At 39.2% G+C, this 24,584-nt stretch overlaps 1 pseudogene across 1 annotated transcript in view; it reads left to right on the top strand.

The window, feature by feature from the left end:
- The first annotated feature begins 3,185 nt into the window (after positions 1–3,185).
- LOC149203940 (uncharacterized) overlaps positions 3,186–24,584 on the top strand; it is a 44,187-nt pseudogene continuing 22,788 nt past the window's right edge. The window contains exons 1-2 of the transcript XR_016253986.1: positions 3,186–4,830; positions 5,833–6,044. The product of XR_016253986.1 is annotated as an uncharacterized LOC149203940 (transcript). The remainder of the gene's footprint in view (positions 4,831–5,832; positions 6,045–24,584) is intronic.

Genomic DNA, 24,584 nt, shown 5'->3' with positions numbered 1-24,584 from the left:
CCTGATGTCCTCTTGCACTTTCCTGCTCTTCCTTTGGCTTCTTTCTTCAAATCCCAAGTATGCCACATTCCTCCAAGAGTGCTCCAAGAAAACTCTAAGTGTCCAAGAATACAAGAGAGACAGAGTCGAAAATGAGAGCTCCAAAACTGAATTGAGAAAAAGCTACAAACTGATCCTCAGAAGCCATTTTATTAATGAGGCCTCTATTTTCTTAATTTTCCATTATTTTCCTTCATTTTCCTCCTCACATGCAACCTTTGACCTTCCTTCATTTTCTCTTAATTTCCATTATTTTCATAAATAAAATGCCAATAAATGCCTCATGCCTTGCCCCAGTGTTTGCTATTGTTTTTTCCAATTTCCATAACCATTCATTAATCACAAGTGATCCCCATCACTATGTTTTTGCCCAACATTCAGCTTGGAATACGTGTCCCATGACCTTGGTTATTATTTTGCCTTTAGTAACTTTATTACATGGATTTTTGACCAGGCTGTTACATTTTGTGCCAGCGGTTCAGATATTTGAGCCACTTTTCTAGGTTAGCCTCCAGACCATTACCAAAAATTTCCTTTAACTTTCCAGAATCACGATAAAAGTGATAACAAAGCCAAACATTCAAAATTGAAGCAAGAACTTGACCTACATTGCCTAGTACACATTAGACATTTCGTCAAACATATGGTAAACATATAAGTTATAGGTCATGAATGCATATATGATCTTAAATCTTTGAACTTCATTTGAGAATCACTAAGAAGGTCTAATGCCCTCTCAAGTAGCTGCAACAACACTTGTTAGCCCATGCATTCATCAACCATTCAAATACTTATCAAATCATGAACAAGAGCCATAACTAGAGCACATCATAGAACCATGCTTATAACCAACATATAACCAAAATATTAACCATGAAAAATCAGCCATAGAATCCACATAATAACAAGTACAAGTGTTCATAGATCACAATAAGAAAATAATTGTTATTAACTTGTGTAAAAGCCAACCAATTCAAGGACTTCCACGTACCACTCGACCATAGATTGGGCTGAACCAAATATTTCTTTCAGCCAATCACCCTCGTGCCATATTCCAAGCATGAATGTGGGATCTCATGGGATAAACCAAGACATAATCAACCAGGGACTCCAGAGGTTAAACCACCTCCACCCTCAAGCTATTGTGATCTCACCTAAACCGGTCTCAAGATCACAAAACCAAACCGAGCTTGGATGCCTCAAAATTTCTTCACCATACCTTGAGGAATTTTCCTGTCTCCACCCACTTGTCGAGGGCTTCCTGGAGAAAACCATCTCCATCCCCAACCCTTGGGAATTTTCCTAAGACCACCTCACCCGATTCCAAAACCTTCTGACAATCCAAAGCTCAACCAAGAATGAATCCCATCACACCATGGCTATCTATGAAATGACAAGGCAAGGTTGAAACCAATGTCAAACCATGCAAAACCCATGCCAATGACAATAAATGAACCAAATAAATAAATGCATGTACCATGCATTCACACCTTAGCTAGGAAATCACACATGCAACCTGTTACCTACAAAATCCTCCTGCTGAAGCTGCTGATTCAACCTTCTCCTTGCGCTCCCTTGCTTTCCTTTGCTTGCCCTTTTCCTTCCTTTGCTTGCCTGCTTGCGCTCTCCTATTGGATCTCTCTCTCTCTCTCTCTCAATTTATCCAAGCTAGATGAACAAAAAGGTTATGCCAAAAGTTGTGAATTATTTCTGTGATGCCATTTTATCATTGAGGTCTCTTTTTCTTCATTTTCCTTTAATTTCCTTAACATGCAAATTTGTGTCTCTTCACCTTTATTTTTTCCTTTATTTTCATAATTAAATGTCAATTATTGCCTCTTTGCCTTTGGCGATTTCCATAGCGATAAATAAACCAAAAGTGATGCCCACTATAGTGTTTGCCCAACCTTTAGTTTGAAATACGTGTCCCATGACCTTGGTCTTATTTTGCCTTTATTATCCTGTATTACATGAAACTTTAACCCAAGGTTGTTACAAGTGTGGCCTTTGATCCACTTATGTGTGCACAGGTCATAAGATCATCCAATAAAGTTTTCACTTGAGAGATTTAAACACTCTTGACACTTGATAGGTATGGGGTTAAAATGGAGTTGGGCTCGTAGAAAATGATAACTATGTCAAGATCATATTCACATGACATAGGGTTGAATTTGATTGCTACGACAATAACCTCTAGGTGCACTAGACACCCCCAAGCACAACAGATGAGATAAGCAAGGTTTGAATCAACAATGTGGCAAGGAGTATCTCAATAATACATTATATCACCAATTGATCTACACACCTAGGGGCTCTTGAAAGAAGGAGATGGGGGTGGGCTTTGATCCACTTATGTGTGCCCATGTATGAGACCATTTTTAATATAGTCTTTTTTTGGCTATTGGTGAAAAGCTCATTGCTTTACACATTTGAATCCACCCCCTTTGGGCTTTTTGAAAAGGATGACATGGGTGTGGGCTTTGAACCAATTATGTATGCAAGGATCACAAGGTCACTTAATATAATCTCTTTAGGTGCCCCCATCTCAAAGTGCCCCATGGCTCCAAGCTAAGCCTTCATGGAAATTGAACTTTACCCAATGGTGAAAAACTTCTTACTTTACACTATTAGATCCAACTCATTTGGACATAATTTATAGTATTTAACATTTTCATCTTGAAATTAAATTTACTACTTTCAATTCAATAAATGATTCCTAAAAATAAATAAATTTTTATTTTTTTTATCTACATAAAAATAAATTATTTGGAAAAAAATAATAAGACTTCAACATTTTCATTAATATTTTTGTATGTAGCTTTGTAATTTTAATTAAATCTATTTATAATTATTTTTAATATAATATTATTTAATACTAATACTACAGTTAACACTATTTAACTTCACAACATCTCTCGTATTAAATTTTAAAATACTTCTTCATATAATAAAATATAATTAAAAACACAACCTACTCACACACTGTAATAATGTATAAGATTTAAAAAAAAAAAAACCCGCTGCACAGCAAATTTATTATTACTTAATTTTATTTCGAAAATGAAAAGGTGCTTCGCCAATATTTAAATAAATAAAGAGATAGGACAGGCGCTCCATAAAAACGTAAAGGAATATTTATTTATATTTATAATAAAGTGGAGGCAAAACGGAAATAGAGTCGAATCGAGCAGAGCGCGCTATCAGGGGAGGAGTAGGAGACGAAGAAATTACGACATAACAGTGATAACAGTGATAGTAGGTAGGTGATTCTTGGTATGGTTTGAACACTTGCATGTCTGCCTAGCATCACGTTGCTGTTAAAATCTGCATGCGCGGCACTGGATTTTCTCATTATCATTGACCCAAATTCAATCGTACAGCAACCCTGTTTGAAGTATTTTTTTCTTATCCTTTTTCTGCTTTTAGAAAGCTCTGGGATGAGACCATATTCAGTGTATGCCGGGCAGATTTACGGGTAGTTATTGAACTCAAAACCCTCGTATATGTTTCGAGTTTCTTCTCTGCTTTTTATGTCTCGGGGTTTGTTTTGAAGGGTTCTGGGGTTCAAAATTTGTTTTTCTATAGTTCACCGTTGAGGTTTAGAGCCGAGACCTGTAAAGTAGGTTTTGAGGTTGAAAATCTTGAACGGGTCTCGGTGATTCGCCGTGTTTTGGTCATTTTTCTTTTAAAGGGTTCCGGGGCTTTGGGTTCTTCACGGAGTCTGAAATAGAAGTCTAGAACTGCGGCTGGAGTTAGGATTTGAGCTTTAAACCCCCCGGAGTGAATTTCTGGCTCTTGTAGCATACTTTGGGGATTCTGCGGCTATTTGGGGGTTGTGTGAACAACGAATGAGCGTGTTTAAAGTGTCTGCCATGAAAGTTTAGGTCGCCCCGCTGTTTGAGGTAGGGCTTCAGCTTAAGATACTAAAACCCTCGCGTTACGCTGTATTTTTCAACATAAGTTGCACTTTTAGACGACTGCAATGGCCGGCTCAGAGGTAGCAACTCCTGCATCCCCCAATGGCTCCACCGTTCCTTCCAGGTCTTTCCTTGTTAAGGACGGTCCTGTTCTGTCCATGATGAACAAGCGTCTCAGGGCCCTAAAAAAAGAAATATAACCGGATATTACAGATCGAGGACAGTAAAGCCCAGGGTAAAGTTATAAACAAAGAGCAGGACGATGTGTTGAGGTCAAAGGCCAGTGTTGCCGTATTGATCGATGAGTACGAGAAACTTAGGCAGCCTCTTGCTGCTGCTGTGAAGGAAGAGATTGCCGAGAAAGAAAAAGAGTTACTAGAAGAAAATGCCGCCAGCAAGGAGCCTACAGCTGAAGATGGTGTGGTCACAGAGGGTTCCAGTATCCCGGAGAATGGAACCCAAGACACACAGGATAGTGACGAGGTGAAGACTAGTGAAGCAACTCCTCCAGCAGAGGGAGATGTTGCCAAGGATGGCGTGGTGCTTTCTAATGAGGCCATTGCAGAGCTTTTGAAGATCTTGTACTTTGCTCATTTGTTCGATGTGACTTCGCAGAATGATTTTGCCTCGATGATGTGGACAAAAATGCATGAGCGAAGCTCCTGCTTATCTTATGATTATGTGACCGATGATGCCACGAAACCCCTGGCAGAAGAGGATCTCGATGCATTGTCTCTGTTTGGTTCGCTCATGACTTCAAGGCCGCCCAATGCAACTCTTTCTCATAAGAGTGCTCTTCAGAGCTGCGTTCATCATGCAAGGCAGTGGCTGGTTAACTCGGACAATCCTATTCATCCAGATAACGCAGTATCTTGTATCCTACTGATGTGAATAATATCGTACTGAGTTCCCGGCCTTCATCTTGCATTTATTCTTTGTATTGATCTCACTGCATAGATGATGGATTTATTTTTGTTTCCTTTGAAAAGTGTAATTTTTTTCTCTAAATCACACAATTGATACTCATTGGATGCCTATGGTGTCTTTATATCATACGAAGATACTCTAATGCAGTTTAATGTGAATGAGTTTCTTGGTGCTAGTTGAGCCAAGGTCCATCCAACCTCAAGCTATAACCTTTGCTCACTACTGCCCATTTTTCATGAGCGACTGAAAGCTTCATATTTAATGCCCTCTGGCATCATTACATATTTGTGCACGAACTAGATTTGCCGAAATGCTTTTTAAAATAAGCTTTGTGGCCTATTTCCCAATGTAGCAGTTATGTAGAAAAGTGTATCTAAGCGAGAGTTGACAGTGACTCACGTTACGATCACATACCCCGATTTACTGGTTTTTATGGTAACATGTATGATCATGATGTTTGGTTTTAGCCAATTACCAAATTGTTTTAGGGTCCCGAACGTGCCATTAATTCATTCCTTGTGCATATGAAATTCTCATTACTTGTCTCGGATCTCAATCACCAAGGGAATCTCAATTCTCTTGGTTCCTTTCTTTAGTTAGTGTTGAGTCACGTATTGATTATTTTCCCTTGGCCTTAACCACGTGGAGTTTAATCCATTGAAGTTGCCTTTACTATTTATTTAAATTTGAGAATTACATATTTGTATTTATTTTGTTCTTTAGATCGCTTTTGGGTGGGCTAAGTGTATGCTTCGTCACATGTTTCCCTTTTAATCAGATGTCCATTAATTTTTCGCGCATCTTTGAATTATTCCTTATTTTTTAATTATATTACTTATGTTTCGTTGTTAATGGCTTTGACATATGATGTTATGTAAGTGTGACATAAAGAGGGAATAGAGTAATGGGAGAATTTTCCTTGGTTCTAATCCTTAACCAGGGATTAAAGACTCTGATTTGAGGGAGAGGCTGAACAGAATTTTATCGTCAGAGTACTTTACCATGACCCCTGAGTTACAAACTGTCACTCAGCAAACTGCAGCTGCAGCAGCTACAGCTGCTGGACAATTTGTTACACAAGTCTATGTGCACGAGAAATCTGCAGAAGGGCATGTCTTCCATCCTGAAGCTGAAGCTGCAACAATTTATTATCCACCACAGGTATGATACATCCTGTTTATAGCTATGATGAATCTGGTCAAATTCTTGTTGACAATTCAGTAGTCTTCGATAAAATCATTTGGTATGATACATGCTGTTTACAGCAATGATGAATTTGGTCAAATTCTTGTTGGTATTGCAGTAGTCTTCAATAAAATCATTTTGACTCTGGATTTAGATGGCTTTTATCTGAGAAATGCTTATGTTTGGAGGTAGACAATATATGCAGTGAATTATTTACCCCCTTCTCCTGTTGAGAATGAATCCTTTTAGGCATTTAGGGCTTCTGATATTGAAATTTCTATTGGGCTTGGCATGGCTTTGTTGTTGTTCTTAGATTTCGATGAAAAAGAATTACCAGCTTTTTGGCTATAAATTTTGTTCTCTTGTTTCATATCGCAGATGCCCATTTTTCTCCAACAGTCAAGTCAGGTCAAAATTGATAAGTGCTTTTGAAAGCTTTTGTGGGGACTTGCTTTTCAGTGGATTTGTTTAATTCTGAATGTAATGCATGTTATTGTTGGAAGTTTCATATATTGTTGGTTTCTTAGGAGATATCTGTTTTCCATCTTTATGTTTCCATATTTCATTATGCAACTCTGTTGAATATTCTTATTTGTTGTCATGGCTGCCTTTATTTCATAGCCTTTGTTGCTGGTGACGCTTTTATTACAAATCATCCATTGGCGATGTTTTTGGATATCAATGGCACTTAGTTGAAAAAGAATCTGAATGATACATGCAACATTTTTGCTATGCTGCAAAAAGTATCAGCTTCTTTATGGGTGAGGTGTAATTAAATATTTGGGATGGAGTTTTCTAAAAATGATGCTTTGTAATAGGGATATGCATTTGTAATTTCACACTTTTAATGCCAACTATAAGCATGAGATACATTTTTTAGGGGCTGTGTTTTTTGTTATTGTTAAAATTGACAACTAGGGCTAAACTCCATGTGGGTCATCTTATTTATGGCAGCTGATATTTTTCTTGGCTCCCTCTCATCGAGGGGTGTAGGATTCATCTTAAGATCATCCAATTCCGATAAGTATTCATGGAGTTATGAATTTATTTGTGATATAAGACAATTTGTCAAGGTCGGCCAGCAACCAAATTACCCCCACATGTGCTCAATGTTTTAGTATAAAGGGAGATGACTTGAGAGTCATTTCACACACACTTCACTCTTGATTTCTCTCCACTTGTTCTAGGTTTTTAGTGGAAGAGAAATCTAGGAGAGGAAGCCCTAATGGAGATCAGATCTCAGCCATGGAAGGAACCTCTACGCTGCCCTAATGCTGTCTTAAAGAAGCCCTAGACGCAGTCCTAAGGAAGCCCTAAACGCAGTCCTAAGGAAGCCTTAAGGAAGCCTTAGCTGCTGTCCTAGCAAGCCCTAGTTTTGGGTTTATTATAGGGTCAACGCTGCTGTTAGGAGGGCTGAGGAGCTGGGCTAGAAGGTCGCAATACAGAGTCTACTTCAGCAAAGGAGAGGGGACGTTAAGGTCACCCTTGTGACTGTTGGAGAGCGAAGTTACCTTGTTGTTGGCCACAAAGGAAAGGAGCTCAGATTTTCTCCTTGAGGATTGTTTGAAGAGGCAGCAAGGTCTGTGTGAAGGCTGCCCTCATAGAAGGCTGTTCTGGGCAAGAAAACCAAGGAGAATCCTCCCTGAGATAGGCCGAGTAAGGGATCTTGCTGGGATGATTAAGCCGTAGGTCTGTAAGTGTTGTTTTGAGGGTCAAACAACCCTATACATGGAGTTGTAGGTGCCTCCTCAAACAATGAGGTCACTTACCTTGTAAAGAAAGGGAGGCTGCATAATTTAAGGTGGGTTTTGGCATGATCGTTGGGCTGCTGTAGGTTACAGGAGGATGCCCTAACTAGTGACCAAAACTCTGCCCATGGACAACAATATGGCAAACATGGAATAACAATAATAGTGGGATAGCAGTGCTAACAGCAATGACATAGTGCAGTGATGGCACAACGAGACAACAACAACAAGAAGGTGACCCATGAAGTTTGAATGCATACTAATGTGCTAAGTCACATGACACGAGGACACGAGACACGGGGGACACGTAAATACGAGGTATTCAATACGAAACGCAGCGACCTGGAAATAGGACACGGGGGACACGTTTTATATATATTTAATAATATATATATATATATATATATATATATATATATATATATATATATATATATATATATATACCGAAATATAGTTTTTTATCCATATTAAATTGCAGGTTGCAGCTTATCTAATCAAATTAAAATATAATTACTTCTCAAAGTTCATAGTTCACTTTAAAAAAATAAATAGAATCAAAATTTACAACTTACAAGCACATAAGAAACTAAGTAGTAACTTAGTAAGTACTTACTACTAATTATAAATTTAGAACTTAGATATTAAAACCATAAAATGCAGATTTTCCATTAAGTCATCAAAATCAAAATGTATCACTGTTCAGTGTTTAAGGCTAAAACTTATTTTGACATTAGAAAGGGAACAAAGATTAACACATTTACAGGTCTTCAGTGATTCCCTCCTAATTATAATATGGATGAGGAAGGAGTATGTACTATGTAACAAGAAACTTCACTTTGCAAACTCTCTTTGATAAGACACGGACATTAGAAGCAACTTTTTCATATATCACATTCAAGCACGTCTACAGGGAGTGAAATTAGGAAGCTGATGGTGGACTATCAAAGGATGGACTGAACCTCGCCAGAGGAGAACGGATTATAATGGACAGACAAGATCATCATATCTCTGTTTACTCCTGTGCAACTTTTTTAAAGCCTTTTTATATTTTCATACTGCGGAACTTAATGTAATATTCTGACTTTTAGATGTATAAGGACACTGTCGTTTTTGCTTTTGAGGGCCAGCGGTCTATGCTCGGACCAGATACTTATCTCTGATAATATCCTTTTCTGTCAATGTCATTGGATGATATACTCCTGATCAGCATGAAGGAACATTACCATGTAAAAATGTAGAATATAAAACCATGTTTTTTTTTCAATACGTATTCAAAACATCGAAATACGTTAGGGCAACGTATTCTATGTACAAAATACGCGTATTCAAAATTTATGACACGAATGGAAAACGTCGAATACGTATTCGATTTTTATGACACGTTAAAAATCGTATTGGACACGTATTAGGGCCGTTTTCGTGTCCAATACGTAAAATACGGGACACGGGACCCTAGGGGACGTGTCCTGTGACTTAGCTAATGTGATAATGCAACAAGATGCATGAGCAACATAATAGCAACAATGACATGTGGCAACAAAAGCACATTGGGACAACAATAGCAATGCTAAACAGTGGGACAACAGCATGGTAAGCGGTACAACAGGACACGGTGCTTGCATAGGACAACAAGCAATCATGGCGCAATAGTATGATGTGTACAACATGGTATTGAGGTCCAACATAGTGATGATGGGTGCAACACGATGCTACACAATGAGGTGCAACATGATGACGAGGTGCAACATTATGATAGGTGATAGAGTCACCTGGGAGAATCAGTTGAAGCAACATGTCTTCAACTGAGTTCAACTACCTCATGTATCATCTACTTACAGATGATCCATGCTCTTATTTAAGATAAGTCAAAGTGTTGACCTCTGTTGTAAATGTAACTATCTCTCTCTCTCTCTCTCTGCTGAACTGTTGAAGAACATATGAGAAGAATTGATCAAGGGTTTCCCCACATTGAGGTTTGTCCCTGGCTAAGTGCCACATCTTGTGTCCTCTTGTCTTGGCTTGTCTTCTGTGATCTATGTTTATGTTCTATCTGCAATTTACTTTAATGCTAATTTGATTGCTAATCTCGAAAAGGTAATGAGCTAACTGTGAAAATTGAAATAAATTGCTCTATAAGCATAGAACATACCTAAAATTAACGGTTACATGCAAATATATAGTTACAATATCTCCATCTTTAGTTTTTTTATTATTTTATTGTTTTTTGGTTTCCTAAGAAAAAAGTATGCCCCTTTTATACCATTATAGTAAAATGATCACATTTACAGTGGCTCAAGGGTTCATTTGTATACACTTCAATTAAAATATCTTAACTGTCAAATAATGGCACCACCTTATCTCGTGAGCCTTTTCACTATTTCCATAAACAATCTTGTTTGAAAGAGATTTATCTATTTGTAGAGTCGGCTCTACCATATTCGTTATTGCTTTTGTTAACCTATCAGCATTTGAATGTTGTTCTTTGTAAAAATCAGTGAACGAAATTGAGTTGGACTTGGTTGTTATATGCCTTGTTGATGTCACATTCACTTAGAGATGGACACTTTTACCATGGAAGCATCCAATTATGACCGAATCACCAAATGCCTCCAAATTTGTGATACCATTCTCTAAAGTAATTTTGAGAAGACTAAAAAAGGTCGACAATTTGGTCTTGTTGTTTGTGATCGTTTGGAGGCCTAATATGAAGGAGATTTTAAAGTTGTCTTAGAGGGGTGTTCCCTAAGCCCCACTTGGACCCAGGTTATTTTTTGCTACTCCATTAAATCCTTGGCTCGTATTTGGAGCTTTCCATGTCAGGAGAGATGCCTTAACATCTCTCCCTAACTTGAGTTTTTGATGGTTGCTTCCTTGTGAAAAGAGTTGTGTTACATGATAGCCATATGGGCCAAAGCACCAAGATAAAAAGTGCTAATGCTTGATCACACTCTTTTTAGCCAAGTCTTCCTTTTCTTAAAGAGCTTGCCCCAAATTGATTCATTTCCAAGTTGTTGTATGCTTAATAAATCCTTGTGAACAATTTTGAATTGGCAATAAATAAGTATGTGAGAAATTGGTTTTGAGTTCTCTTCATCCAAGGGACACCTCCCAAGACCTTCTTGGCTCTTTTTCCAAGGGTTGTCTAATGATAATTTTGTTGCTTGAGGACAACCCTTGTGAAACCCCTAGTTTTCACAAGGCCTTATGATTTTATATCCACAATTGCCACCACTATACTTTGTCCATGGTCTAATCGTCATTGTCAATGTAAGTGCAATCCATGGAATGGATGGGCAAATGGGACTCAACAATTGTGGTTGAGCTCAAGTTTGACCCTTCTAGGCATTTAGTGGTTTGAATCTTTCCTAAATCGCTCACATCGTCTCAATTTTACCTTCATTTATCTCCCAACCTTTCTAGCAAAAGAAAATTTCCAACAAGCTGAAAGGAAGTGATGATGAATTTCCAAAAAATTGTTCCTCTATTGTAAGAGTTTGTTGGAGTTGAGATCCATTCCTCTAAAGACAAGTGGCTAGAACCATTGTTTTGGCAAGGTTTTCCAACCCTTCTTTGTTGTAAGAGCCTTGGAGAACAAACTTAAGAGTTTTATAACCACCCCCCCCGGTCCTTTGGTTTTGACAATGAATCTCGATTGGCTAATGCTGATCCCCCCTCTTTGTTTCCCTTCCAAACGTAGTTGAAGCAAACCTTCTTCAATTTGTTTACATTTTATCTAGGGATAGATGCCAAGGATGATTGATACATACACATTAGGAATGGCATGGAGTACATTTTAAGTAGAACTAATATCCTTGCAAATGAGATCCAATAGTGAACCCAAAGGTTGATCATACTCTTCAATTTCTTAATCATTTTATGTCAATCTCCCACTCCTGTGTTGTTAGTGTGTCTTCAAAGGGTTGGGGTGTGAGAGTGACAAATTGCTTGATTATTTCAATTTTTCTTTGAGTGAAAAGGTTCAATTTGAAAGCATACTATGCTTGATTCAATTCCATTTCCATTTTGTTACAAAAAGTCTTGAGAACTATTGTAAGTTTTAGCTATTTTGATGGGTCGATAATCTAATAGTAAGGTTTCATTTTGCATTGACCTAATGTCCTTGATCATTTTGATGCGTTCTAGATTCCCCACTTTAAGTCAAGCTTGGATCAAATGATTGAGACGTTTTGCTACAATTAGGAAGAGGGGAGAAAAGGGGGCACTCTTGCTCGAATCCCCATTTTGTTACAAAAAATGTCTTGAGAACTATCATAAGTTTTAACTTTTATGATGGGTCCATAACCTTATAGTAAGGCTTCATTGTGCATTGACCTAATGTCCTTGATTATCTTGATGCATTCTAGATTCCCCACTTTAAGTTAGGCTTGGATCAAATGATTGAGACATTTTGCTATGATTGGGAAGAGGGGAGAAAAGCAGTCACTCCTACTTGAATACCCTTTGAACGCTAGGAGAACGTAGATATAGGTCCATCTACCAACAATTCATAGTTTGTTGACAAAGAACATGCTTCTATACAACAATTTTATTATTGTCCATCAAATGACAAGAAAGGTATATCAATGGGACTAAAATGTGCAACTAGTCTATAAACAATGTGGGAGTGTGAAAGCAACTCTTACATTAATGCTCCAATCAATATGACAAGAATTAAGTGATCAACAAAATACCATATACTAATAGTCTTTCATTTGTAAAAGAAAATTGTAAGTACATAGATATAAGAACAATGCTAGAGCAGTGTTTAAAAAACCGTTTTTGAAAATCGGTTACTGGTCTAACCGGCCGGTTAGCAAGCCCGCTGGTCTAAACCGGCCAAAAAACCCGGTTTAAATGCTGATTTCTCCATTTTTTTGCCCTAACCGGTGAAAACCGGCCGGTTTGTAAACTGGCCGGTTTTAGGCACACCCACCATAAAGTTAAAAAACCATGTTTTTTACTGTGTTTGAGGGGTTTTGGGGGGGAACTAAGGGTGTTTCAACCCTAACAATGTTGGCAATTAATGGTAATGTTAAATTCTTAAAGTAAAAGTGACATTTCCTTTAATTTTCATTTTCATCCTTTTACTTAAATTTTTAAAATTACCATGAAATGACTCAGGATGTTTGAGAGTGGTTTCGACCTCATTGGATTTCATATGGAGAAACTAGAATTTTAGATTTCACTCAAAATTCGGCACACTTAATGGTTTTCAGGATTTCATGGTTTGGGGGTAAACAATAAATGCAATTAGAGCTCCAAATGATGAGAAAAACTCCTGATCTAGATCCCATTGTGTTGGACGATATTGATCCAACATCAAAATGGGTGGAGGAGACTGAAGAACCTGTGTTTGAGGCTGATTTTGATATTGACATGGCTTTGGCAAGGGATGAAGCAGATTATGTGGTGGCATTAGAACCAGGATCAATAGCGGCATCAATGAAAGGCAAAGAACCAATGAAAGGCACTAGTCATGCAGGTCGACAAACTCGTGCTTCCATTAGGTCCACTTATATTGTCATTGGTGGCATTGATACTGAGGTTGCAGATCAGGCTGAAGCATCCGCAGACTCTGAACCAGATGATATCTATGTAGCTCCTAATGATGATCTTGTGTCTAGTAGCGGTGATGAACTTGATGATTGATCATGTGTACACTGTAGACTTGTAGTAGGCCAATGGCCTCATAGCTTACAACATTGTTTTTGGACTTTATAGGCCATTTAGAGCCTCATTTCTTATGTATTTTGCTATTTTGTTGATGATATGTATTGCACTCGGTGCCATTTTGATATATTCACCTTTACATGGTATATAAATGAGCAAACTTTGCATATTTTGTCTCTATTGGCTTGGAATCATGGTTTTACATATTAAAAATAGTCTTTGTTTCATTAAAAATTAATTATTTAATGTATTTTTTTAAAACCGGTTCGTTTAGACCAAACCAGTCCTGGTTAGACCGGTTTTGGTTGGTAAACCAATTCATTAGGTGGACCGGTCCGGTCACCGGTTCCGGTTTTAAAAACATTGTGCTAGAGACTAGTGATCTTAGTGATAGAGCATGACAAAGATTGGTTGTCAAGGCTTGGTGGGCTCTATGGTTGAAACATTTAAGTGGGGTTTGAGACAAAAGATTATAGTGGGAGATGTAAATTAGTGTGAAAGGTCATAATGAGTGCATGCTTCTAGTGTTGTTGCATATATGAAGGATAGAAAATAATAGTCTCACAACTTAAATAATTCTCTACATAAAAGGTCATCTTGAGGTTTTTTGAAGGTGCAATTAAATTGACTTGTTTGTGTTGTCCATATATATATTATCTCAAATGGTTTGGGTTCATGTTTAGTTTAGTTGGCAAGAGGAGGGCTAGATTTAAATGGTATTTGAAAGGGGTAGGAGGTTTGGAGAGATGGCCATTGATTGGAGAAGTTTAAATACATTCGAATACCAAATGCAAGCACATGCCTTGTGAGGAAAACCTAGGGGGTGGCCTTCAGAAATTGTAGGGGCCTTGTTATTTGCAAGGAAAAAATGATGGGCTTTAAACTTTGTTTGAACAATGGGCCATGGTATCATTGGCCTGAATCATATGATGTTTTTTCCTTGGTATACAACTCCTTTTGCCTTAATTAAACAACTATGCTTCTAGAATCAATTTTTGGTCATCTCTTCCAAAATCCCCCCAACCTCCCATATATAATCATCAAGCACATAGTCCTCCATGGTTTGGAGATCTAGGGATCAAGTTTTTTTGCTAGCTCATTAAGCCAAGATCAAGATGATATCCCTTATTGAGCTTTGGTTGGAAACTTTGCAACAACTAGAAATTATTCTCCTAACTTTTAATTTAATTTAACAATTTATTTATTGTTTGCTACAACAAATATTGAATAAATCACATTGCAACCTACACAAATAAAACTGTAGAAGAATAAATGCTAGAAATGCGTGCACACATAAAAATAACATAGTTATTTTTGAACAAAAGTCCCCGAAAAAACCCAACTTGGGAAAATTGGTGCAACAGTTGAGGGTTTTATTATTAAGCAGCAGTGAAATAATCTGAGTACTGTTTGGGTGCTGAATACTGGCAATCCCATGGAGAAAATACTGGCAAAAATCTAGTGAGGAAATTTCCTCACTCCACATGCAAATCTCTCGACACAACTTGCCTTTAGAATTTTGGGCTTCTCAGCCTCTGCGTTGCTGTGTGGTTGGTTGGACGTCTAGCCTCGGATTGGACTCTAATGAAGTCATTCTGCCTTTTGCTGGCTAGAAAGATGCTTCTCCGACACTTTGGGACTCCTTCCCGACCTCTGGAGCTGAAAACATCAATCTCTCTCAGTAAATTGACTTTGCCTCTAGAGGCTACTGCGCTAGTGTCGACCTCTTTGTGGTTCTCTTGCCCCTTTGCAAATGTACCCATCAGATTCGGAATCCTTCCTCTGGTTTCACTCTCTTTGCCCCTCTCTCACTGCTTCGATCTTGGGCCCTCTCTTCGGCAACTGACTGCTGCTACTCAGGAAATCAATCTGCTCAAATGTCTTCTCCAAGTGCCCATCGACTTCTTTATAATCCTTTGTTGGGACTCCAACAACCAAGAGTAAATCTTAATCGATGGCTAGGATCATCTTGAAGTCGATCAGTGTGAGTTTCTAGATCATTCACATCTTGACTTAATTAATACTGATTAATTAACTATATTCCCTAAGTTTAGACTTAGGAAATATTTAAAAATTGGTTAATAATCTAATTAAGTCATTTCCAGGCATAATTTCCAGAAAAGATTTCCGGGTTTTGGAGATCTTATGCACACCCTGTCTCTGTGTCATCTCTTGTCACATTGCCGATGTCTGGGCATACTGCCCACCAATCGCTGCGCAACTCTGATGTATGCTGGATTTGTGCTACTGCTAACACTGCCATACTGCTGCCAACACTACAACTCCCTCTCATCTGTCGCTGCTGCGATTGAAAAGCATCCAAAATATTGAATCTACTGTGATCAATATAATGCATCTATCACCCAAGTCTCTCACTGTTGCTAGTATCTGCACTGTCACTGAAGCATCTGTGCTGTTGCTGACTCCGCACTGTGCCAACTGCATAGCGCTCCCTAGCATTGACTACTACTAGCCTCTGCAACTCACTTTGACATCTGGATGCATCCACTGTCACTGATCCATCCTGCTATTGAAAATTGTGGGCCCCGTAGTAAGGTATTGATCCATGAGGTGGACTCAAGGATCCTGCCCATCTGTAGTGCTCTGGGGCTACAACACCAAGTCACCCCACCTCGCTCCTGGAGGTATATCATCAAACATGACAAAGTCTTCCTCTAGCCTGGAGGAAAACCTATCGATCTCCGCGAAAGTTGCTTGCAGGTCCTGCTTCTCCTCGTTCTTCTTCTTGAGAGGACATTGGGTACTGTACTGATCGATCTCACCACATCTGAAGCACTTGACCTTCAACTTGTCCTTATTCTTCTTTCGTTGCTCCCCCTGTCCTTGACTGGGACCCTTAGATGCGAGGGCCACATTCTCCTCCTCCTTCACCTGCTTCGATCCACTGTTGTTGCCAGTGATGGGAGCTCTTCAATAGAGCTAGTCTTAATTCCTCTTGCTAAAAATCGACCCACATCTTGTCCCATCTTGGCAAGGTGTCTCTGCCCAAAATACTTTGGATGAATACCTGCCACTTGTCGGAGACATTGTTTAATGCCAATCACACTAGCTCCGTGGGTTGAGGTGCTACCCCAACAATTGATAACTGGTCTCTAAGTACATCTTTCGCTGCTCGGAAGTACCTTGGTATAGAACGGAGAGGGTTCCAACATCTCTTTGGTAGTATCATTACTAGCTATGTGTGTAACAATATGATCCTAGACTCTGTTGAGGATCAACCTCTTTGCTTGTGCCATCTTCTTTTTGTACTCTTTTCGCTGATCTGCGTCCCGGGGAAATGCTACCACTGCATCTATATCCAGTTACAGGCCAAACTCATCTACAAGGAAGGACATTCTTGCCTTCTAGATGACATAGTTGGAAGCTCCATCCAACTTGTCCTGATCACGAAGCCCAACAGTGGCCATCTCAACAAATGTAGAAAATCTCCTCTTTTCCTTTTGCTCAGCTATTCGCACTCCCTTTTAGAGTGAGAAAAACTTGTTGAGATTAGAAGTTCCCTGAGGAAAATTTTCCCTCAGTGTGTGCTCTTCTTCATTCCACCTGACGTTGGCTTTGCCCTAGCAAACTGCTGCAAAACCACTGCATCCAGCTAGAAATTTACCAACGAAAAATATGAGCTGCTCCCTCTACCTTTGGAATCACTTGATTTTGAGAGACCGATTTTTTTGCCACTCACTCAGAAAAATCGAATCTCCTCAAGTAACTCGGCCTTTTGACAAAGTCACTGTGCTACCCCTAGGAATTTCGATTTGCTGCCCACACTGAACAACATAATTCCTTTTCTTTTCACCTTTGAGCTCTCCGGCTCATCAACTGCGCTCTGATACCATGTGAATATTTTGAAACTAAAATCCTATTGCAGCAACTTGAAATTATTCTCCTAATTGTTAATTTAATTTAACAATTTATTTACTGTTTGCTATAACAAATACTAAATAAATAACACTGCAACCTACACAAATAAAATTGTGGAAGAATAAATGCTGGAAGAAATGCTAGCACACACATAAAAATAACACAATAATTTTTGGATAAAAGTCCCTGGAAAAACACAACTTGGAAAAACCAGTAAAGCAGTTGAGGGTTTTATTATTAAGCAACAATGAAATAATCAGAGTACAATCTGGATGTCAAAAACTGGCAATCATGCAGAGAAAATACTAGCAAAAATCTAATGAGGAAATTTCCTCAGTCCACAAGGAAATCTCTCGGCACAACCTGCCTTCAGAATTTCGGCCTTCTGAGCCTCTGCGTCAGCCTTTGCGCTGCTTTGCATAGTTGGATGAACGTCTAGCATCAAATTGGACTTTGATGAAGTTGTTATGCCTTTTGTTGACTAGAAAGACGCTTCTTTGGCACTCCAGGACTCCTTCTCGGCCTCTGGAACTCCTTCTCGGCCTCTGGAACTGAAAACATCAATCTCTCTCAGTAAATTGACTTTGCCTCTAGAGGCTATTGCGCTGCCCCAACGTCAGCCTCTCTGTGGTTCTCTTGCCCCTCTGCAAATGCACTCATCGGATTTGAAATTTGTCCTCCAACTTCACTGTCTTTGCCCCTTCACTAATTCGATCTTAGGCTCTCTCTCTGGCAACTGACTGTTGCTACTCAGGAAATCAATCTGCTCATGAAATTGAACTGCTCAAGTGTCTTCTCCAAGTGCCCATCGACTTCTTCTTATAATCCTCTGTTGGGACTCCAACAACCAAGATTAAATCTTAATTGATGGCTAGGATCATCTTGAAGTCTATCCGTCTGAGTTTCTAGATCATTCACACCTTGACTTGATTAATACGGATTAATTAACCATGTTTCCTAAGTTTAGAAATAGGAAATCTTTAAAAACTGATTAATAATCTAATAAAGTCATTTCTAGGCGGAATTTCTAGAAACGATTTTTGGGTTTTGGAGATCTTATGCATTCTAGCCTCTCCACAAAATTTCAAGGCTATAACACATGCTAAAAAAACTAACAGCTTTGACACGTGTTGTAGTGATATCCCACAAATTGGACTCCCAAATAGGTGTAGGTGGTCGTTATCTCTATCTCCTCCTATGGATGTAGGAATTTAAGTTGGAAAAAGCACTTTATGCTGTGTTGAAAATCATAACATTTGTTTTATCTATGTTGATCATCAATTATTAGAGGTCATATAAGTTGGTCTAGGAATCAATGTGTCTCTATATGCCCTTTAATAAAGAGACTAATAAGATCGATTCATCGATGAATAGGACTAGAGAAATCAACACATGGAGGAGGCAATTGCCATTGTCTTCATGAAGGAAGCGTTTTGAGTCTTGACTCATCAATGTATATTCCCAATTAGAGTTGGCTAACGAGGCCTTAGCTAGCATCAAAGGAGGCCGAGTAAGGGAACAAAGGTCTGTAGAAGGCAAAAAAGTTAGCAGCAATGTTCCACCGAGTTTTTGGGATGGAGAAGCGCGAGAGCGGGTATAAGCACAAGGGGGACGTACATAAGCAACCCCAAAATTAGGGAAATTTTGGGGAAACAAGGGGTGGTTAGAGTAAAATTTTTTTAAATTATAAAAAATTTAATATATAAAAATAAAAAATACACTCCCAACAATATGTCAATAACTAAATAGTAAATTTTAATAATAGGAAATGTACATCTAAATTGAAATCCATCTTTTTGTATTAGACTATTATGAATTATCATTTCTGCAATGTAGATCTAAAATTAAATTGAATCCATTATTTGACATTATGCAATGTTTCATCTAAATGCATCATTTGGCTTATGCAAGGTACATATAAATTAAATTCATCATTTGGAAATTGAAATTATGTAGTGCACATCTAAAAGTAAATTCATCATATGACAATGACATTATGTTGAAGTCTAAAACAATGTTATTAGAATTGGACCGATCATTGATTTGGTAGACCCCCTAAACCGAGAACTAGTTAGAGCTGGATTGGTACCAGTGAAAAAATGTGACCAAAAAATCAATCAACCAAAAACACACAAAATATTCAAATATTAATGAAAAACAGATATATTCATGTGCATCCATATGAATCCAAACCATTTGTACACAAATAAGCAAAAGTTCTCATCTATATGGCATGTAACGGTGCACATGACCAAGAAAGCACTGGGTGCAATCCATCTCTAAACCAAAAATCCATTAACAAACAAACTCCACACGATATCTAACATAAAAAAAATCATGCTACAACAAATACCTAGATATCATCAAAATCATTGCCTATATTGGGATCTTTGTCATCAATATCATGGCATGTCAAGTCAAGAATTTGTTTGAGTGATGGGTATTTTTTTTTTCGTTGGCTTATGATAGAGGAGTTTGACAACCAAGGCCACTAACATCAAGGTACATAGAGGGCTTGGTGCTCTTGATTAAATACTAGTTCCACACCCTTGTACATGATAAAATTCGATGGAATGATGCAATCCCCGCAATCTTGAAATCCTATAAAATTGTCAAGTTTGCTGGATTTTGAGTGAGATCTAAAATTCTATTTTCTCCATATGAATTGTTGCTTTTTTGAAAAAAAAAATTGTGTTCAAAGAGTTCTTGGCACCAATGTACAAAACTCACATCCCCCCTTCCTACCCCCCCCCGCCTTGTCTATCCCCCGAAACATGTTCCCTCACTGGGGAAACGTTTCCCCTGATGTTTCCCCGTGTTTCCCCAAAAAGGGATGTGGGGAAATGTTTCCTCAGGAGTTTCCTCATCCCAGGAGTGTGGGGGAGCGAGGGGCCGTGCTCCCCACCCTGGGGGATGCGTCCCCATGGGAACATTGGGTAGCAGAGGTCTAGACAAGTGGGCCGAGATTTGTTGGAGGGTTTATTAGGGCTGGTTGCGGGCATCTGCGGGCCCTGGAAGTAGGGCCATAGACAGGCCACAGGGCCTGTGATTTCTGAACAAGGAAGGCCAAGGCTTGGTTTGGACAGGTTGCTACAAAAATGTTAAGAGGTTGACAGGAGTAGTACTTATAGCAATAAGGCAGAGGACTGTAAAGTGCCAAGGAGGCCTACACAATGCTAAGAAGGCCTATCAAAGGACAACAAGTGGTACACAAGTCAAAGGAGGCTACAACAACAAGGAAGTTTGCTGTAGGCCCTAGGGTATCTAAGGGAGCTGGTTGCAAGGGACAGCAGCAACTGTGGATAACTTTAGGCTAAAGGAACAAGCACAGGTGAGTAAATTGCCTTGCTGGTTGTGTTTCTGTAGGCAAAGGACAACACCTTATTATATGTTGGGCAGATGAGAGCCTAAAGGAAGAGGCCTCAGCCCTAAGGTTCCTCGTCAAAAGATTGACCTTATGATAAAGACATTGTATAGGGATTGTAAAAGGCCATGATCCTTGGTACATGAGCCCTATGTGAATTTTTAGTAATGGACTTGTAAGAATCTGGTTTGGGCATTAATTACTGTATACTATTATTGATCTAATTGCTGGTGTATATTTTTGACGGCCAAAGTTGTTACTGAGACCAAAGAAAGAAGGTTTTTGAGACCCAGAGGGAGTCAAGTTCCAAAGAGAGTCTGTAGATTCAGAGGGAGAGTCGGCAACCCCAAAAGAGTGCATCAAAGGAAACTTCCATATCTGAGGAGTCATGGAATGGCTTAAAGGCCTATCGGGAAAAGAAAAGGCAGGAGGCTTCTAGTAGCAAGGACACTTCCAGGAAGGGTTTTATTCTTACAGCAGGTTATGCTTCCGTGGTGAGCGATGAAGCATAAGATGAATGCTGGAGAGCATCCGTGGAAGAGGATTATGTTACAATATGGAAGAGGATTATGAGACTTCCAAGGAATAGATGTACCTCCCTCACTAAGAGGGAGTGTTGAGATTGAGTAGCATTGGGAGGTACTCCAAGAAGCACTTGGTGCTAGGCTTGTTAGAGAGAAACACTTGTGGGCTTTGCACCCAATGTTGGGCTTTGGGACCCAAAGGAGTGGGCTTGTAACCCAACGAAAGACCTTTATTAATCTAACTTAATGTTGAGGCTGAGTTGGATGTTCTTAGAAGGATCTAAGGGGTTTCCCAAGTAAACCTAACAACAACTATATATTGCAAGCAAATGAAGAGGATTAAGCACAAGTGTGAACATGTTTTCTTGAGTGGAAAAGGAAGGGAGCCACAGCCAGAACCAAAGGAGGCCGAGTAAGGGAACAGAGGTCTGTAGAAGGTAGAAAAGGTAGCAGAGGTCTAGACAAGAGGGCTGAGATCTGCTGGAGGGTTGATTAGGGCTGGCCACAGCCCTAGAAGTAGGGCCGCAGGGTCTGTAATGGCTGAGCAGGGAGGGCTGAGGGTTGGTTTAGACAGGCTGCTACAGAAATGCTAAGAGGCTGACAGGAGTACTGCCAGCAAAAAGGCAGAGGACTGTGAAGTGCCTAGGAGGCCTACACAGTCCTGAGAGGGCCTATTAAAGGACTGGTAGGGATGACAGCAAGGACAGCAAGTGGAACAAAAGCCAAAGGAGGCTACAGCAGCAAGGAAGTTTTCCGTAGGGTATCTAACGGATCTGGTTGCAAGGGACAGCAGCAGCTGTGGACAACTTTTGGGCTAAAGGAACAAGCCCAGGTGAGTAAATTGCCTTGCTGGTTGTGTTTTTGTAGGCAAAGGACAGCCACCTTATTATATTTTGTGCAGATGATCGCCTAAAGGAATAGGCCTCCACACTAAGGTTTTTGGTCACAGGACCGACCTTGTGATAAAGTCATTGTACAGGGATTGTAAAGGGCCATGATCCCTGGTATGGGAGCCCTGTGTGAAATCATATTAATGGACTTGTAAGAACTTGTTTGGGCATTGATTACTGTGTACTATTACTGATCTAATTGCTGGTGTATATTTCCACTGTGCAAAATTGTTTAAACTTAGGCACTGCTAATATGCTTATGTTTCTAGATAAGACCTAGACCAGGCTTGGGTTGCGTGGATTTCTAACAATTTTCATATAAAAAAGGGTTTTGCACTATATTACTTGGCCTTTGGAGCACTAGATTGCAACTGTACGTATAAAATTGCAATCCCAAATTGACTTATGGAAGCTTTGTAAGAGGCCTATTTAACAGTAGTACCTTGAACAAAAATGATGTTCACTTTGTGGTTTTTTTGTTAAGCATGTCGCAGGATGGTGTTTTGAGTTGTTCCCAGGCCTCTTGTGCTGTTCTAGAGCAATATTATTGAGAAGTTAGCTAGGGTTTTCCATGGCTCTAAGCACCACATATACAGTCAATCGTGGAACTTCTTGTCCCCCCACTTCTGCTTGAAAAATTGCTTTTTGTTGTGGGACTTATTCCGCATTTTGTTTTTTTCCTTAAAATTTGGACTAGGACCTTGTTTTGTACTCGAGATGACCTCGAAGGATCTAATGAGTCATATGAGGTCATGGGTGTTTTACAATAGGGGAATAGCTTACCTGACCTTGAAATCAACTAGTAAAGTTTCCTTTTGCCTTTCATGAACTTTAATTCTTCTTTCTTGTATTAACATTGTCCTGTGATGTGCTTGGATAGTTCTGTGAAATACCTTCCTTAGTATTATTAAGTGAAATGGAAGGGGTCTTGATAATATTTCATGGGGCTTGTGCTTGGTGTATCTGCTATTGTTGGTTCCTTGTGTGAGGCCCATCGTTTCTGGAGAGATGCCCATATTCCTTACAATTATGGCAGTGGTATGAGACATTAATGTAATTGAGCACTTCTCAATGTTCTTTTGACGAAGCTCATATGCCCCTCAATGATGGGAGTGGCATGGAACATTAATCTAATTGAGCACTTGTCAATGCTCTTTAAACAAGTGTTAATATTGATACCCTCTGTGAGTCCATCTGCGAAGTTCATTTCCTAACACAGCTTGGCCACTGAAATTTTCTCCTTAGAGTTTATCCGGATCATCTTTAATATATATGGCTTCCATAGCCCCAGTGGTTAGCTCGACATTGGTAGAAGAGATTTTTTAATGGACCAGAGAAAAACTCTGAGCCCATCTCCTGATATAGAGGCCTGTAGGTCCCAATGAGTAGAAGCTTCCTTTGATGATCTCCTCTATCCTTTATATAAAGAGGAGGGTTAAAAACCTTCTTCCACCTAAGTGGAAATTCAGTGAGTATCTAAAATCATTACTCCATTTTGCAGAGATCCAGCCCTGTAGGGATTTCAATGAGAAGTTCGGAGTCCAGAGAAGAAATCTTCCAATGAAAGCCAGTTCGGAGAGTACACAAGCACTGTATCACAGCTTGGCCACTGAAATTTTCTCCTTAGAGTTTATCCCTGATCATATATATGGCTTCCATAGCTCCAGTGTTTAGCTCTACATTGGTAGACGAGATATTTTTTAATGGACCAGAGCAAAACTCGAGCCCATTTCCTGATATAATGAGTAGGAGCTTCCTTTGATGATTTTCTTTATTCTTTATATTCCTAAAGAGGAAAGTTATAAACCTTCTTCCACCTAAGTGGAAATTCAGTGAGTATCTAAAATCATTACTCCACTTTGCAGAGATCCAGACCTGTAGGGATTTCATTGAGAAGTTGAGAGTCCAGATTACAAATCTTCCAATGAAAGCCAGTTGGGAATATACACAAGCACTGTATCACAGATCATACCTTCTTCCACTTCCAAGATCATTTTCTCTTTGCCATTTTTGATGCGGACTGCTGACTTTATTTTACAACACTTAGCTGTATTCTTCCTATCAACCTGATTTGTCTCCCTGCTCAATTGCTTCTACATCTTTACCTCTGATTGTTGCATCAGTTGGAAGTATCCTCACAACTTCTCCTTTGCACATCCTCTTCTCTTTGAAAGTCCTCCAAGAGTTTGGATGGAAGGCACCCATGAAGCTCAATGATGGTCAAGACATCTTTGTTGTCTCTCAGCTCTACCACACTGGTTATGGCCATTGTTTTGCCTTGATTTACTATCCCTGATGGTACTGTTCTACTCTGACTTGTGACAATTTCATCTACCACCAATCCCTGCAGGATACCCACTGATTGCCTTGGTGTTGTCCCACTCTGATTCTGACAGAATTTTCTTTATCTTTTCAGGCTGCAGGTGTATTGTTCCAGT

The sequence above is a fragment of the Pinus tabuliformis genome, chromosome 2_1, assembly GCF_031772625.1.
Source record: "Pinus tabuliformis cultivar Carrire ecotype Pingquan chromosome 2_1, CPIR1, whole genome shotgun sequence".
Taxonomy (NCBI): Eukaryota; Viridiplantae; Streptophyta; class Pinopsida; order Pinales; family Pinaceae; genus Pinus; species Pinus tabuliformis.
This window is presented reverse-complemented; position numbering and strand designations above follow the sequence as displayed.